General features: G+C 36.5%; 1 pseudogene; it reads left to right on the forward strand.

Annotated features, from left to right (window-relative positions):
- LOC113037909 (neuroblastoma-amplified sequence-like) overlaps nucleotides 1–16,653 on the forward strand; it is a 146,009-nt pseudogene that overhangs the window by 87,099 nt on the left and 42,257 nt on the right.

Genomic DNA, 16,653 nt, shown 5'->3' on the forward strand with positions numbered 1-16,653 from the left:
TTGGCATAATACAGATTTATTATTTTGCACTCCTGACATAAATTACTAAATAACTGTCACTGCAACAATGTTTTATCAAAACATTGGTCAAATATCAAAGCAAGAGTCTTTAAACTTTCAAATGATGCACAGTTTGTCCGGATCAAGTAAAAGAGTGATGTTCAACATTGTGTGAGAGTGAAACAATAATAAACTGGGGCCGTCACCGATCCTTGCACGCAAAGAGGAGAAGAGAGAAACAGACTAAAATTAGCATAGATGCCATTCTTCTAACGATGTAGCAAGTACATCAGCTGTTATGGGGAGTGTTCCCAGTTCCGGTTTACCTAATTACTCCAGCCTAAAAATCCTTTAATGGATTTAGATATTAGAAGTGTATTAGTGTGTATTTCATTTCAAAATGCTTATTAGTGTATAATGTCATCTAGCGACATTTAGCTACTTTTCAGTCTGGCTTTTTCCATTAAAAGAAGTTGATAATGCTGGCCACAACCTCTCTGGTTTTCAGTGGTAAAGAGACTTTAAAGGAGGATGTGTTAAAAGAAGCCTGAGCGCACTAAACAGCTGAGAACACTAAAATTGTTACTGTTAGGAACACTACAACCTTTGTTATTTCTGCACGCACAAGACTCCCTCAGCTCCAGCTGTTTTTGATAACATTGTCTTGCCAAGGATTGTTTGATGCACAAAATGCCTTTGATACAATCACAGACTCAGAATAGCAGAATAAAACTTAACACTGTATTGCAGTTCTGTGAGAAATGGGAACTGATGGGCTGCCTGGAAAATTAGACTCGCATCACCTGCTAATCGTGTTTGAGAGTCTGGAGCTGTACATGTCTGCACAGCAGTCTGCCTTTGTTTTCGAACGCTAACATTTCTTCACTAGCTTTGCACCGATTGTTCTCGTGTGTGTTGCTGCAGGTTTAAGGAGTGTTTACAATCGTCCCCCCCAGGGTGTTTGTGGTCAAATCCTAATTGATCAAATTTAGCCACAATTCCTCTAAAGTTTTGTTCACTGTTAAGTGAGTTTAAGTTTACAAAGTCATAATTGCATACATTTAAGGGTTGTCATAGAAAAGAATCATGGGATATGTTACATAGATCCATTGTTTGTTCTTTCCAACTAGACAACCAATCAGAATGTATTTGATGTTAATTTACTGCTGAGTGTCAATATTTTGGACCAATGAGATTCCATGGTGGGCGGGGCTGTTTATTGCAGTGCCTCAGAAATGGTCACCAAGGAAATAGCAAAATATTCTCTGGCTTCTTGTTGTGTCTGGTTAGAACATGTTAAGGAGATTTTGCTTGTGAACTTATTGTTTTTTAAAATGGTATTTTGGTAGAATATTAGAATATGTCCTCTGAATCTGTGTCATACTCTCTGTATTGCTGTCACATTCACATTTCAGGTTTATAGGCTGCTATTGAGAGCCATAGCGGCTCATATTCCTCCCTCTCTTTTTCTTCTGTCACGTCATGTAACGGTACAGCAAGGACTTGCTTCTCTGCAGTAATAACTCTGAAATATTCATCCTTCTTTTCTCTCTCCATCTCCTCTGCCATTTCCACGGTCCTCCTTCAGCTGGCCAGTGATGCTTTTCCCAAAGATATGACACTTGCCCTGGCCTATTTACTAGCTTTACCTCAGGTGAGTCTGACTGCTCTATTTGCAGATCCTCTCTCTCTGTGACTGTGTGTGTGTGTGTGTGTGTGTGTGTGCAGCAGGGCATGCCTGAGCTCTGGTGCCTCAGATTATGGTTTTTCATAACTGTTTCTCTCACTGCAGCCAGAAGCATTCGGAATTGAAAGATAAAACCATTTAAAAGTCGGTAAAAATCTAATATGAATTCTAATACAGTTAGCCTCTGTCCTGTTATGTCCAGGGCCTCCATTTCAAAGTATTATTGCATTTTCCTGATCTAGATCGTTTAATGCTCTGATGAAATAATCTGAAAAAAAAAATCTTTGATGGGCTTACAATTGATAGCATGTCCCCGGTGATGCCTCTCAGTTCATGATCAGGTGAAGCTGGGTTGAAATTGATGCGCAGTTAGCGTGGCCATTGTCCTCCTCTACTGCTTTAGCCTCGATGGTCCTCATGGGTCCAGTTTCTGAGACATCCAGTCACTCAAAGTACTTACCCTGATTATTATGGCGATTACTGCAAGTCCCTTTGGTTCATTTCTTTTTGTCACTTTTACATTTTTTTTTTTTTTTTAAATGGAGCAAAAAAATAAATACAATTGTTTAGATTTTTGTGGTCTGAACCAATGTTATTTTGGTATCACTGAGTAACTATTATAGGTTTATTACAATATTTTTTTCTTTTCTTTTTAATTTTAGTTAAAGTTTTTTTTTTTTTTTTTTAAATGTTTTTTTTAAAATAGTTTTATTCATTTTTGTTTCAGTTTTACTTTTAGTTACTTCAGTACTAGGGCTGTCATGATATCATATTTTGAACTACATGATTATCATAGTCAAAAAAAAAATCATAATAACAATCTATCATGATATCGAAATCATGAAAAATGTAAAAATGCGTTGAGTCTCCTCAGATTACATCGTGCAAAATGTGCATGTGTACCAATAATTTTTAAATATCGCCAATACTGTCCCTAATTAAAAAGAGATTTGTTTTTTTTATCATTTGAATATCATGATTTTTGTCAATGTCGATACCCCTATTTAGTGCATTACATTAATATTTGTTTTAATATTATATTTTATTTCAAATAAAAAATGTTGTTTTTATCAAGTTTTAATCTTAGTCCATTTTAGCACTTTAGGGCTGCCAAAGTGTTTTTTATTTTTTTATTAAAACTCAAATTAATCTGAGGTCATTTTTAATATATATATATATATATATATATATATATATATATATATATATATATATATATATATATATATTCGGGTCATTAAAATGTTTTCAAATTTTGTTTCGTTGTTTTTACTAGTTGTATTATATTTTATTTTGGTTAATGAAAATACTTTTGTTTTTGCTCCCCCTCTACCCCCCATATAACAAACTATGTAAAATTCACTATGTAATAAATGAGTCAGTGGTTTTAACATAGTACTGTATATGCACTAGGTTTCCTAAAGCTCTATTTTGGAAACCAAAGCAGATTAGTGTGCAGTGTGAACGTAGAGTGTGAATGCAACTTTTTGTCTTTTTCTATTTCAGGTGTTGGATGCTAACACGTGTTTTGAGAAGCTCTGCAATTAGGCGCATTTAACTACTCTCTTCAGATCTGCTCCTGCCTCACATCCTGCTTTAAAGACAAGTGCAGCCTGCTTTGCCGGGTAAGCCTGCACATACACTTTTCTCTCTGTCAGCCTACATTCCACAGCCATTCTTCTTTATCTGGCATTTTAGCAAGTTTCCAAAACACTTACACGAGTCAAGAACAGAATCCATTAGCGATACAATACAAGTTCTCACCTTGAACCGGACCGATAAAACGGTATCAGCCTTTTCTCTCTCTTTGTTTTGCCCATTTCTCTGCACATTCCCCCTCTGTCCCTTTTACACAGCTCCTGCGGTATCGTTCTTTTGCTCTTTTCATGTAATATTTCAGTTTTATCTGCATTGCACATGACAGCACTTTACTGCTTCCCTGCAAATTTTTGCATCCTCTTTCCGCATCCCTCTTTACTCATTTCTCCGGTTACTCTCTTCCTCCATTCTATTATCATAATTCCATCTTTCATTTTCACTCTCTGTTGCACCTTAGCATCTCTCCCTCTCATTCCTCTAGTAACTCTCGTCTCATCTCCTCTCATTCTCTCTCTCTCTCTCTCTGTTATAATGATGCATGCTCCTCTCAGTTCACTTTAAGAGTTGTTGCTTAACAAGGAACACTGTCTCTGTCTTCACTTTTCACACCGTGTTTTCCTTGACCACCGGACTCTCACAAACAACATATTAGTATGCATAGCATCCTCATCATAGGTCAGCGTTTATGTGCTAGTTGGCTGACACTTCATAAAACCTATCAAGCATTATGAGCAAGCATCAAGGCTAGAAGTGTTCTCACAGGTTTATGGTGTGAAGCATGGGGTTATGAAGAACTGTAATTGTAATGATGATTGTAATGCAATAAGAACTGTGTGGCTCTTTTCACAAATAGTTTGAGCAAAGATGTGCTTAACCTTCTGAAATGGCTGATTGTCAACATCAGAAGGTCAAACTAAGTATGAAATGAGCTATTTTATGGTTTTGTACATGAAGCTTGAAACCGTTAAAAGAAAACTGTGTTTTCAGTTATTCTAGTGATCACATTAACATAAAAAATACATCAAAATACTAGTTATTAAAAAGATTTTAATAATAATAATCCATTATAAAAACAATAAATGGAAAACCTAGTGTATTGTATTGGTGGAAAGTGCTGAGTCAGAGTGATTTTCCCCCCTATCCACCGACTGTAACTTTTTATATATTTGTTCAAAACTTCGGAATCATCCTGGAAATCAGGAAAAAGTGACTCCGTTCACACTGCTTCTTTCAATTTTCATTCTTCCCTCAGTTCGACTTCAGGGAGGGCAACTTCTGGTCTGCTTGTAACACTAATGTTACACTACACTCATTAAAAAACTGAACTTTGACTGTTGCCCTACATTTTTGAGACTTTGACTCGTGAAATATGTAAGCATACAGCCTTGCACTGAATTTGAAGAATAACCTAGAAGTGCTCAAGTCAGTTTGTGTTGGATGTCGACAGGAACTCAAAGACATTACATACAAATGTTTCACAGCTTCTGGCATTCTAACCGGTTTAATAAGAAGAATAGATCGAGTATACACATAGTGAATCCATTTTCAATATGTACACACAAAGTTTTACAAAATATACCTTAAAGGAGACGAATACGGAAAGAAAGCAATGAGCCGGAAGTTGGTATTTGAATATTTAAACAAAGTTTCGGTGAACACTTGGCTGCTGCTGACACAAGATTGACAGTTTGAAGACATTTTGTTTTAATGAACTAGACCTGCAAGCTAATTCTGTGAACTCAAGTCATTAAACTTTTTGCTTTTGTGAGCTTGAAACCGTCTGTGTTTGTTTCAGAGCCTTCACAGTTCTTTTCTGAGAGCTGTCACTTAGTTAGCAGCTCTCTGCTTAGCTAAGGGCTGAACAGCTTGGATGACAAAAAACACAAGGAAATGTTCTTGTAATTATATCGCAGTGTGAAAAATATAAAGCAGCACTGTGGCTCTGTCATAGTTTCATCACAGATAAAAAAGTCACTGTTTGCAGGAAGATCAAGTGTTCAGTATGCAAAGTGGCATTTTACCTGGCCTAAAAATTACTATTCTGTCATTTACTTATCATCAAGTTGTTCCAAACATGTATGACCTATACATTTGAAGAATATTGGGGTCCAACAACAGTGATCCTCAATGACAGACATTATATTGACAAAAAAAAAAAAAAAGTTTTTCAAAATATATTATTTTATATTCCGCAGGAACACAGGAACTGTTTGAAGGAACAGCATTTTTATTTTAGGGAAATAATGAGTTATGAATTAAAACTGGTTAAAAATGTGATTTTTTTTTTACATTGCCTGCAAATGAAAAAAAAAAAAAGATGAGTTTTTTCACTTTAGGCTAATGGTGATTTTTATTATTTTTTATTTTGAAAAAGCATCTTATGCTCACTAAGGATCCATTTATTTGATTAAAAAAAAAGTAAAAACAGTAATATTGTGAAATGCTCTAGTCTATTAGTCTAGTCTTCAGCATCAAACGATTCTTCATAAATCATTTTAATATGCTGATTTGGTGATTACTAGCTGATTTTTTTTACTATCATTTCATCATTGTTCATAACAGTTGTGCTGCCTAATAGTTTTTGTGGAAACAGTAAACTAAATAATTATTTTATGAATTATGCAGTTCAAAAGAAGAGCATTTTTTTAAAAATAGAAACCTTTTGTAACATCATAAGTGTTATATAAATGTTATATGTCTTTGCTGAATAAAATTTTACTGACCCCAAACTTTTGTAATGTAGCGCCGATGACGGCCAAACTATACTGGATGTCTCCCGTCAAAAACCAGGCTTAGTGAGTCTGTGTAAGGACAAGAAAAAAAGAAATGTTAAAGCACTCGAGAACTGTTTCACCCTTGAGCGCCGCAGTTAATCCTAGGGCTGCTCCAGGAGTGTGCGATAAACAAAACACACTCAAAGAATGCATGTCACAAGTATATTGTCTGCTTCCATTTTATGTGCTTTTAGCTGTGTTTCGATTGCGCCTCGGCAGGAAATAAAATAATGACAGACCCTTAAGGTATATAATTTAGCTTGTTCCTTTTTTCAATGTCTTTGACGTCCGAGCTGGAAACTTTAAATGGCTTGCCCCTGTAAAGAGCAATACAAAAGCTAATGGAAGGAAATGATTGTTCGTAGATCTTTTCAAGGTTCCAGTTCTCTGAATCCACAGCCCCACGCTGCTGCCCACACGTGCACTAAGAATGTTTTTTTGTTTTTTTCTAAAAAGAAGCTGAGGTAATAAGTGGCCAGTGTTTACTGTACACCGTATGGCAATTCACACATCCGCATGAACATGCGCACTCTTCCTAATGGATGGTAATGTACCTCTGTGTGGCGTTGGTTAAATGCTAGAGAAAATCCATTACCGCTGATGGAAAGAGAAAGAATATGATGTTCTGTGTGTTTTATTTTCATCTGTTCTCTTTCCAAGTGACATTTCAATTGGTGTTTGCTGATATTTGTTGAAGGAGACGGTCTTGCGGCAGACAAGCTGTACGACAGGCCTCTAACGCCCCCGACATTTGTACCTCTTAAATTCGTACCGTCTTTATTCATTTGTCTCTTCATTTGCCTTTTCTCTCCCTCCCTCCACTTATTTCCTTTATGGTAATCCATTTATCCGTCCTTTTCTCTTAATTTAAACCTCCTCGTTCTCTCTCACGTAACACATAATCTCTCTCGCGCCTGTCACACATCCATCCTTGTGCTTTCCTTTGCTTTCTCTGCCCTTTTTTCCAAGCAGATCCCCCTCAGACATCATCACTATCACAGGCAGCACATGCACGTGTTGTTATTGAAAGTAAGTAGGTCCGTAGGAGCATGCAGTCGGGCCTCTGGATGAATTCTGCTCCATCTTATACGGCGCGCTGCCTTTGCATTGCAAATTAAGCCCAACAAGATGTTTCTTTCAAATCTAAGTGCATAATTATGTTCTCTGTGTAGGAATGAGTCTGTGATCCTGTTGTACTGTGACGCCCTACTAACAGTGAGCAAGTGTTTTCTCCCGTATCTGGGTGTTGTTTTCTGTTCTTGAATCTGTTGAAATGGAAAGCAGCGCATGTCTTAAATTAAGGCAGTGCATCTTTGGAAATGCATTCTTTCTACTTTTATTCATCCAAAGAAAAGATCTGCGATCTTTGGAGTTACTTATGTTTAGATGGATCTTTGTTTAAAACAAAGGTATTAGTCTTGGCTTGGCTTGTCCAAAATTCTTCTGCACTACTCCACATGGTTCTGTTAATAAATTTTAAAAGTAAATTTATACATTCTCATCAAACTATGAAAAAAGCCTATGCTATGCTGTATGTGCATATTATATATAACAACATTATATATAAACATTATTCAAACAGTTATTTTTCCATATACCATGTCATAAACACATAAATGGAGTGTAAAGTGTAAAGTTAAAACTCGTAACTTTGACTTTGTACAGAAAAACAAAGTCTATTTTATTAAAACCGCCAGAAAAAAGTTAACAAGTTTGTATAGAAACACTTCTAATATGCTGTTTTGATCCTAAAGAAACATTTCTTATTTTCAGTCTTAAAAAAACAAGTTGTGCTGACTTATATTTTTGGAAACCATGATGCATAATTTTTTTCAGGATTCTTTAATGAATAGAAAATTTATTTGTAAAATATATATATATAAATATATATATTGCTGCCACCAAACTTTTTTTTTTGTATATGTGTAAAAATGATCAAATTTTAAATTCTAATACATTTATAACTATCATATCAATTTATTTTTATCATAATTTAAAATGTTAAATTAAAAACTATTATTTGTAATCATCATCTGTAGTATATTCAGTTTTAATAGATTTACTACAGGTACGATACCCTAAAACATTACTTTTTTTTTTCCTAATCTGCCACACTGTATCATAGGTAAAGATAGTGAAGAAGTAATGAATTAAGAATTTGAAATAAAACCCATTTTCTGTCATATTTTTTCCACATTGGCATCCTATCCGCCTAATCTCCATCAAGTGTCTAGGGTTAAATGTCTTGCTCAGGACACATTAGTTCATGAATCACCCCCGAAGGGTTTGTATTGCCAAAGTTTCAGTTACCAGCCCATATATACTATACCACGCATCCATTCGCTAATGTGGAATAACAGACAGAACTCCAGTATGATTATAAAATGGCACGACAGCTAAAAGACTACCTTTGGTTTTTGAAATATACTTACAGAGATATTGTTGCTTGATAAACACATTATTAACGATTGACGCATTTACAGCCAGTGCTGTGTCTTTCATACACAGTGCGAGCTTGTAATTTAATATTGCATTCTGAGTACCAGCGAGGATGCGGTGATTAGTTATCAGCCTTTTATTTGATGTTGATGGATGTTCCTTTTAACAGTACACTACAGTATGTTCATGTTTGTTTGGTTTTTTTGGGTCCTTTTCTGTTTTTTACGCATTAAGCATTAGTAGGCAATGCTTTGATTTTTATTTATTTATTTATTCAAAAAAAAATTTTTTTTTTTTAAATAAACCCCATCCTACTGGATTTTTTGTGGGCAAAGCCAAGTTGCTCGCTTCTGTCTTTGAGAAAAGGAATCAAAACACTGTTTAGCATAATTGTCAGGGTGAGAGCAAGCCACAGAGTATACAACCGTTCATCATAGCCTACAGCAAACACAAAAAGTACATATTCAGACCACCCGCATGCCCATTATATTTAAATAGGTGTTTGTAAGCACCCTCTAGTTTTCCGCCCAAACCTTTTGAGTGTTTTCAGATGCCGCAGTTATCATTATTTTGATTTGCGATTCAAAAAAATTGTAATCGTAAAATTTGAATGATCAAGCATTATATTTGAGGCCCTATGGGGAGGCACTAAACCGGCCACCTCTGCACTCTTGTACACACACCTGAGGACATTTATCATAAATAGATGTGATGCGAATGCAAAATGCTAACCTAAAGAATGGTGTGTCAGTTGGAAGAAGTAGCCAGAGTAGTAGATGCCAACATGGTGAATTCAGTTTTGACAGGCTACATTCAGGACATGCATGCAGTGAGGATAAACCAGTGTTGATATTGTTAATTAAAACTAATAAGAAATCTTTTTTTTTTTTTCTGTCATTTAATACTTTTGTATATTGTTGAATCTGTGCAGCTCATGGTACCAACCAAGCACCAGCTGCAAGGTTTATCCAACTCTATGCTCTGACCGGCAACTACAAATGACGCAGCAACAAGGGGCGTGTCTCATGATGTCATACCACCTAACTGCTATATTTATATGTGATCACTACGCAGTGATAGGATAATCAATGCGTATAGCAACCAATCCAATAGGACGGGCTTCGCTAATCCTGTCACACTTTTATCATGCTCTGTGCTTTATTTTCCCTAACAGACTTGTCTGTCATTGTGCTCGGTTTCTTTTAATGTTTTTATTTTCTTGTACCTTGTTCTTTACCTCTAAACTGTCTTATTATACTTGCCGTATAGTCAGCTTAAAACATGTGCTGTTTAATGGTCAAACTTCATTAATGCACAATCCCACACAGCTTCCCATTATCAGAGTCTGTTATACTCATAACATGCTGTTTAAATAATTTCCATATAGATTAGTGAGTAATCATTCTAGATCCTGTTCTTCTGTCAAGACTCTTAACCTGTTCATATCTCCTCGTGGCAAACTAGATTACACTGAATTCAAATTCTTACTTAGCATAACGATTACAATAGTGTACAGTAATAATGGAGGCTGTGTACTGTACAGGTCGAGAAGTGTGAGACCACATTATGAATCTGAGATTCACAATTTAGTTTAATCCTGGAAATAGAATGTTTTGTGGTTGAATAAATTGGATTAATTTTTATGGAGAGAATGTGCCAAGTAGGATTCTACTTTGCATAGTAAAGCACTGTTTTTGCAGTCTTACTCACTGCTTGTTTTAACACTATTGATTCTTTGACTTTTGTTTCCATGTAGGCTGATCCTAGAGAGCTTATTCATCTTGTGACCAAGCATGTGACAGACAACGCTGGATGGGATTGAGCAGATGAGGAACTGCAGGCCCCGATTAGTCAATTGAGACTAGATTTGACTCAAGCTCAGGTGCTACAGGGACTCGGCCGTGGAGTTGATGTGAAGAGATTTAGCAGAGACAACCAGTACAAGAAAGAGACTATTCTGGGACTGGTGGAGTAGGTACTGTGTGCCTGTGTACAATGATTTTTTTTTTCTAGTATATAGTGACCTTAAGAGAACAATAGATAATATATATTTATATTATTTAATTTTAATTTTTTTCCATATATGTTTTGTATATATTTGTATATCGATGTTCGTCTTGGATTGTTTAATATTTTTCACATTTTACATTAAATGTAAAGTTATCTTTAATATAACATTGTGAAGTGACCTTTTGCCTAGATTACAACTTTGCAGATGCTTGTCATTCACAGTGAATGTGTCCAGAGTTGAAAGAGAATGACACACATCCTGCAGCTTTTAATCTGGCTGTCCTTTGAATATGACTTTCCGCTGGTCTCTAGAATAAAAGCTCATGTTTCAGGATTGATCTTTTGATCCAAACCAGAGTCCTGGCTCACAGAGACTGAGACTCAGTTTTGTGAGGAGTGGAGTCACAGGTCTGGGTTGACTAAAGCCTGGCAAGATTTGTCATCGGCCAATACTTACTGTAGGAACTGCAGAATGAAGTTCCAGCAGCTCAGGCCAGATCTGATTTGCAAGAGCAACCAGAAAAGGGATCAAACATTCTTTCAGAGCAAGACGGGTCAGGATTGTTAGAAATATGTTACAGCTGTGTTCTATCTATCTATCTATCTATCTATCTATCTATCTATCTATCTATCTATCTATCTATCTATCTATCTATCTATCTATCTATCTATCTATCTATCTATCTATCTATCTATCTATCTATCTATCTATCTATCTATCTATCCGTCTGTCTGCCTGCCTGTCTGTCTGTCTGTCTGTCTGTCTTTCTGTCTGTCTGTCTGTCTGAGTTTTTCTTTCTACCTCTTTATCAGTCTTTTATTTGATCTGTTCTTCATACCTGATTATCTAGGACATTGGATAAGAGTGTGTATGGGATCTCTCGTTCTCTGGCTCAGTGGTACAGCATCCCTCTCTGAGAAGTGCACATGACACACCTCAAGATTCTGTGATAGCGGGTAAGACACTCATACTTTCTCACACAAACACATACACACACAGCAGACTTTAGCACCACTCACACTCAAGATTTACTGCACACACAACACTTTTTCAGAGAAATGAGCCTGCAAAACCTCAGTTAGAAGCAATGTCTTCCACGAGTAACAGTTTTTATTTCCTTGACGTGAGGCCCCCAGCAGGTCAGAACCTTGCGACCCCTGTGCTCTAGAGGCGCAAACAGAAGATTGCACGGATCGATTGCAGTGACTGGCTTCCAGGCGATCGGTTTGTGCGATTTTCCAGAACTACATTTTAGTATTAAGGCTAGAATAGTATTTCTTAAATAGTTTTGCAGTCAGTTTAATACAGCTTTGAAAATCCACACACAAACAAAATCCACTCTCCTGAGCTCGCTGCACGGTAAATTTGTCGCTGAATCATTGTTCAAAGCCTGGTTTAATCAACTCCCTCTCCATCTCTCACCGGGTTTAATCACCCTGAATCTCTCTCTCTCTCTCTCTCTCTCCCTCCCTCCACATAAACATGCACTCATTTGACTTCGCTTATTTAGTACAGATTGCTTGGGTGAAACTGATTTACTGTGAATGTTTTTTTTTGTTGTTGTTTTTTTCTGCCTGTGAGAGTCCTTGCATGCTCATTAGCATCCCCAAGGCTTCTGTTTTATTTTGTTGGTTTGGTTTTTTCGTAGCTCTGTGTAGAACATGAAATCTCTAAAATCCCCCCCATCAAAGATGTTATCAAAGGAGAGTGGCACCAGGGGGAGTTTGAGCAACTTTGGCAATTACACAAAAGTTTTATTGTATTGCGGTTTCTGTTTGCTAATTTGTCAGCAAATAGGCTTTTCTGACTGATGAGGACTTGTAAACACATATTTTGCATCGTTTATGTTATTTACTCAGTTTCCATGATTTGTATATGATATGTTTATATAATGCTATTTCAAAGGCATTGGAAAAGGGCCAGTTCTTTGTTTTAGTTTTTTCTGATGGTTGATTTTGTTTATTATGTCACAAGGCACAGCAGAGTTATATAAATGCTTAGATTTATTTTATTACAATAGACAATTTGGTCTATTAAACGTTTTCCACATTTTTGGCTAGATTTATTGATACATATTCACTCGAAATGTGAAAGAGTTAAACCCTTTTGTCATACTGTATGTGAGTTTTAACGCAGTCGGTAATCAGGACAAACTGTGGGACAGTTTTCCTGAATCCTACATAGGACAGATGGTCAGTTCAAAATGATGGTGCTTTCTCTGGACAACTGCTTTGTCTATATCTATTTTGCCTTGATGCCAGCCTGATTGTTCAGTCTGCACCAAATCTTTGGAGCCAAATAAAATTGCAGTTTGTTTTAGTCATTTATTTTTGTGCACTGATCACTTGGCTAAGCCAGGTTCTTGTTAGTCATTTCAGTCATATTACTCATGCTTTGGACCACCTGAATGGGCTCTTCCCAGAATTAATTTAATGGGTTTTAGGAACTTGAATATGATACTTGAGGTCACTCGGTTTTAGATATTTTCTTTGATTACTTTTTCAATGCAGATTAATGTACTATAGGGTTTTGACCTTATTCTGCCCAGCATGCTTTGTTAGGTGCCCTGTGGACCCTGAGGATACACTTACCAAACTCTGCGTGAAAGGCTTCAAATGGGTTTTTATTCCAATTTTCAAATTCATGATTCAGTAGAAGACACTACACGTTTCTAGTTTATTAATTAAGCTGAGGTTTACACAAATTTTCAACCAAAGATGGAGGCACACAAATACATTTGTAGCCTAGTTCTACCCTGTATGTTGTTGGACTGTTGATTGACCAATCAAATTAGGGGACTGTAAATATTTGTTTTTACAATAATGAACATATATATTGAAAAGGGTCAGTGATCAGTGGCCAGCCTCAGTCGGCCCTTGAGTGAAGAATTCAGTTTGAGTTCAGCCTCTGCCTCTGTGTCTCTCACATACACCCTTTCTCCGTTCTTGGGTTTGTAACTGCAGGAGGAGACAGGATTAATGGCTGCTGTGTTTAGTGAAGTATTGATCCTGTTAAAAGCAGTTATTCTGTGTTAATAAGCAGACTGCAGTCAGAGGCTCCTCTTTCCCTCTTTATCTCTCCCCTGCCGCATTTCCTTCCTGTAATTTCTGTCCTACCTGTTTTGTCTCCGCTATCTTCTTTCTCTTTTCCTCACTTTGTTCTGCCCTGTTGTTGTTTTCCAGCTTGTGTTGCATTCCTCTCTCTGCATTGCTCTTTCTTGCCCCTGGATGTTTTGCCTCCAGCCAATATAGTCATATCCATTAAACATAAGTTAAGGTCTATAGGGGTTACAATCTGTAGACAATGGATAGGGGTTGATCTCTGTCCAAATGGCCACATGCACCCTGCAGCTCACTCATTTTGTTCAATTAACGCTGAATATGATTAGCTGTAACACGATAAGAACATGCAGGAATAGTGTTTACCTACACACATTCTGAGACCTGTTTGTACTCTATGAATGTTTCTGTGCATTTGGCTAGAACAGTGATGTAATGTAAAAGTGTCCTTCTGGTCACTAAACAAAGAAATACATTTTTATAGTCCTTTTTATTGTAATAGGTGTTGGGCTTATCAAGGTGATTTAAAGTGCCATAGGCCACCATTGTGAAAACTTAATCAGATCAGAACATTGCAATGATTTCTTTACGGGAGTAATGACTACTGAAAATTCAGCTTTAAAATAGCATTTTAAAATATATTGAAATATTAAACAGTTACTGTAATGTGTAATATTTGAAAGTTTGCTATTTTTACTGTACCTTTAATCAAATAAGAGACTTTAAAATCAACATTTTACAAATCTTACCAACACCATGGTTCTAACAATAGAAACATGATTTATGCCTCTAATATTCTATAGAAAGTAATCTACAGTGCTGCACCCCAATGTATTATTTTGCATATTTTTACACTAAATGTAATAAGAACTTCAACCAGAACTTATGAATGCGTAAAAGTAAAAAAAAAAAAAAAAAAACAACACAGAGATTTAAATTAAATACATTTTTACATTTGCATGTTTCATGAATCCATTGAAGAAAGCAATTATCACCAATAACAGCTGCAAAATACTTAGTGTAGTTATTTATTAAGATTTTCTCTCATTTGCAGAACTGCTTCATTTGTGACATTTGTATTTATGAGCATGCTAGCACATTTCAGATTCCTCCATCAGCGTTTTAGTGGAGTTTATGTTAAGAATTTACTGTCATTTGAAAACCTTTACTTCCATTCAGCCGTTCTCTTATAGACTTGCTTGCATTTCAGATCATTGTCTTGCATTGTCCAAAACAATAATAAAAAAATGCCAATAACAATGTTAAAAATGTGCAAACAGAAAATACAGAAGCAAAGACTTTTTTTTAAGTGGCCCTTTTCTCTGCCCCTGTGGAGGTCTGCGCAGCCCACTTATCTGACTCCATCGAGTCAGCATGCTTTTTATGTATTTTTTCTCTCTTTCTGTCTACGACTCTTTCTCCATCCCGTTATGCCCTCACGTACAGCATCAGCAGACCTGCTGGATGAATGGACTTGGCAGTCATTGAAGGTTCGCATAGTAATTTATTGATAACCCAACTCTATAAAACATTTCCATGCATCAGAATTGATATGGGATATTTCTGTGGTGCAGTAAAGCTGTTTATCTTTACTGAAAAGCCATTCAATTAGAGCGAGGTGGAGGGCCAGTCCGCTCGCCTGCTTATGAAGTCACCGTGGAGATAAATTATGGAAATCAGAGCAGCGCTAACATAAAACATGACACCCATAGAATCCAAACCTGACATCAGATTTATTGTGGGTCGGTAAACGCTGGCCATAGGCTATAATTCACTGCTTGAAAGTTATTATTTTTTTGGTCCTGAAGTGGTCAAACCACAGTGAATAAAGTTTAATGGCCTTTAAGTAGTTTGGCGAAGTTCTTTTAGATTAAACAAAATCAATTCTCCAGCACAAGTGGGCCATCACAGCGTATTAACTACGACCTTAATGTACCTCATCTGGTTCGGGGGACGATTGAGGGGAAAAATGCCTGTGCATTGCCTTAATTGATTCTCTACAAGCAATTTTCAAAGGTTGAGTGATCACTGCTTCAACAGACCTTGGTTACGACTGTGCATTGTTTCATTTCTCTCACCTTTCAGTCTTGCATCTCCATCCATCTCTCATTTCTCTCTTCCTTCAGGATTTCCACCAAAGACATCGAGTACAGAATGGAGGCTCTGGGCCTGTTTGAGACCCTAAAGACAGACCCAGAGTCATTCTACACGCACATGACTAAATACCTCAAACTGCTCAAGAAGCTCAAAACTATCGCTGTTGGTGAGTAACAGCCAAAATCTAAACAAATGGATCAGATTTCATCACTGCCAAAATGGTAGTCAGGTTTAAAGATCAGATTTGAAAACTAAATCTTTAAACTGTGTTTTGCAAAAACATTGGTTATAGCCTGGCAGTGAAATGACTGTGAAATCGTTTTAAAGAAAAGAGGATTCAGTCGATACCTAGCTGACCTGGTAACACAAATGAAGCGATAAATCAGCTCCTGCTTGCAAGCATGTCAATCAACACCGTAACCAGAAATTTCCCATGTAATGACACATCTCTCTCCAGCTGAGCAACAGGAAATGGGTCGCTGAGCTGTGAAGGTGCCAATGAAAGTAATAGAGGAATGTTAATTAGCCCGCATACAATGCATTTTTGTTCTTTTCTGATAAGAAAATAAATATTATTGTGAAGTACATGAGATGAAGTACACGGAGTGAGGTTTGAATGGGTTCATTAGCTACCTCTCTCTCTCTCTCTCTCTTTCCAGTATCGGGGAATTGCATGTGATGCAGGTGATAATGGCAAACTTAACAGGAATCATTCACTAATAACTGCATGAGAGTTATACTTATGTGAAATGTTATCCAGATTTACAACTGGTGCGCATACCCAATAATTAGTTCTTAATATGATTCTTAATATGATGTGCCTGCAGTTAGTAATGTCTGCTTAAAATACATAAATGTAAATATGCATACATACACATAATATGTGACCCTGGACCACAAAACCAGTCTTAAGTGTAAATGTTTTGAAATTGCGTATTTATACATCATCTGAGAGCTGAATAAATAAGCTTTCCATTGATGTGTGGT

This window comes from Carassius auratus, chromosome 20 (genome assembly GCF_003368295.1).
Source record: "Carassius auratus strain Wakin chromosome 20, ASM336829v1, whole genome shotgun sequence".
Lineage (NCBI taxonomy): Eukaryota > Metazoa > Chordata > Actinopteri > Cypriniformes > Cyprinidae > Carassius > Carassius auratus.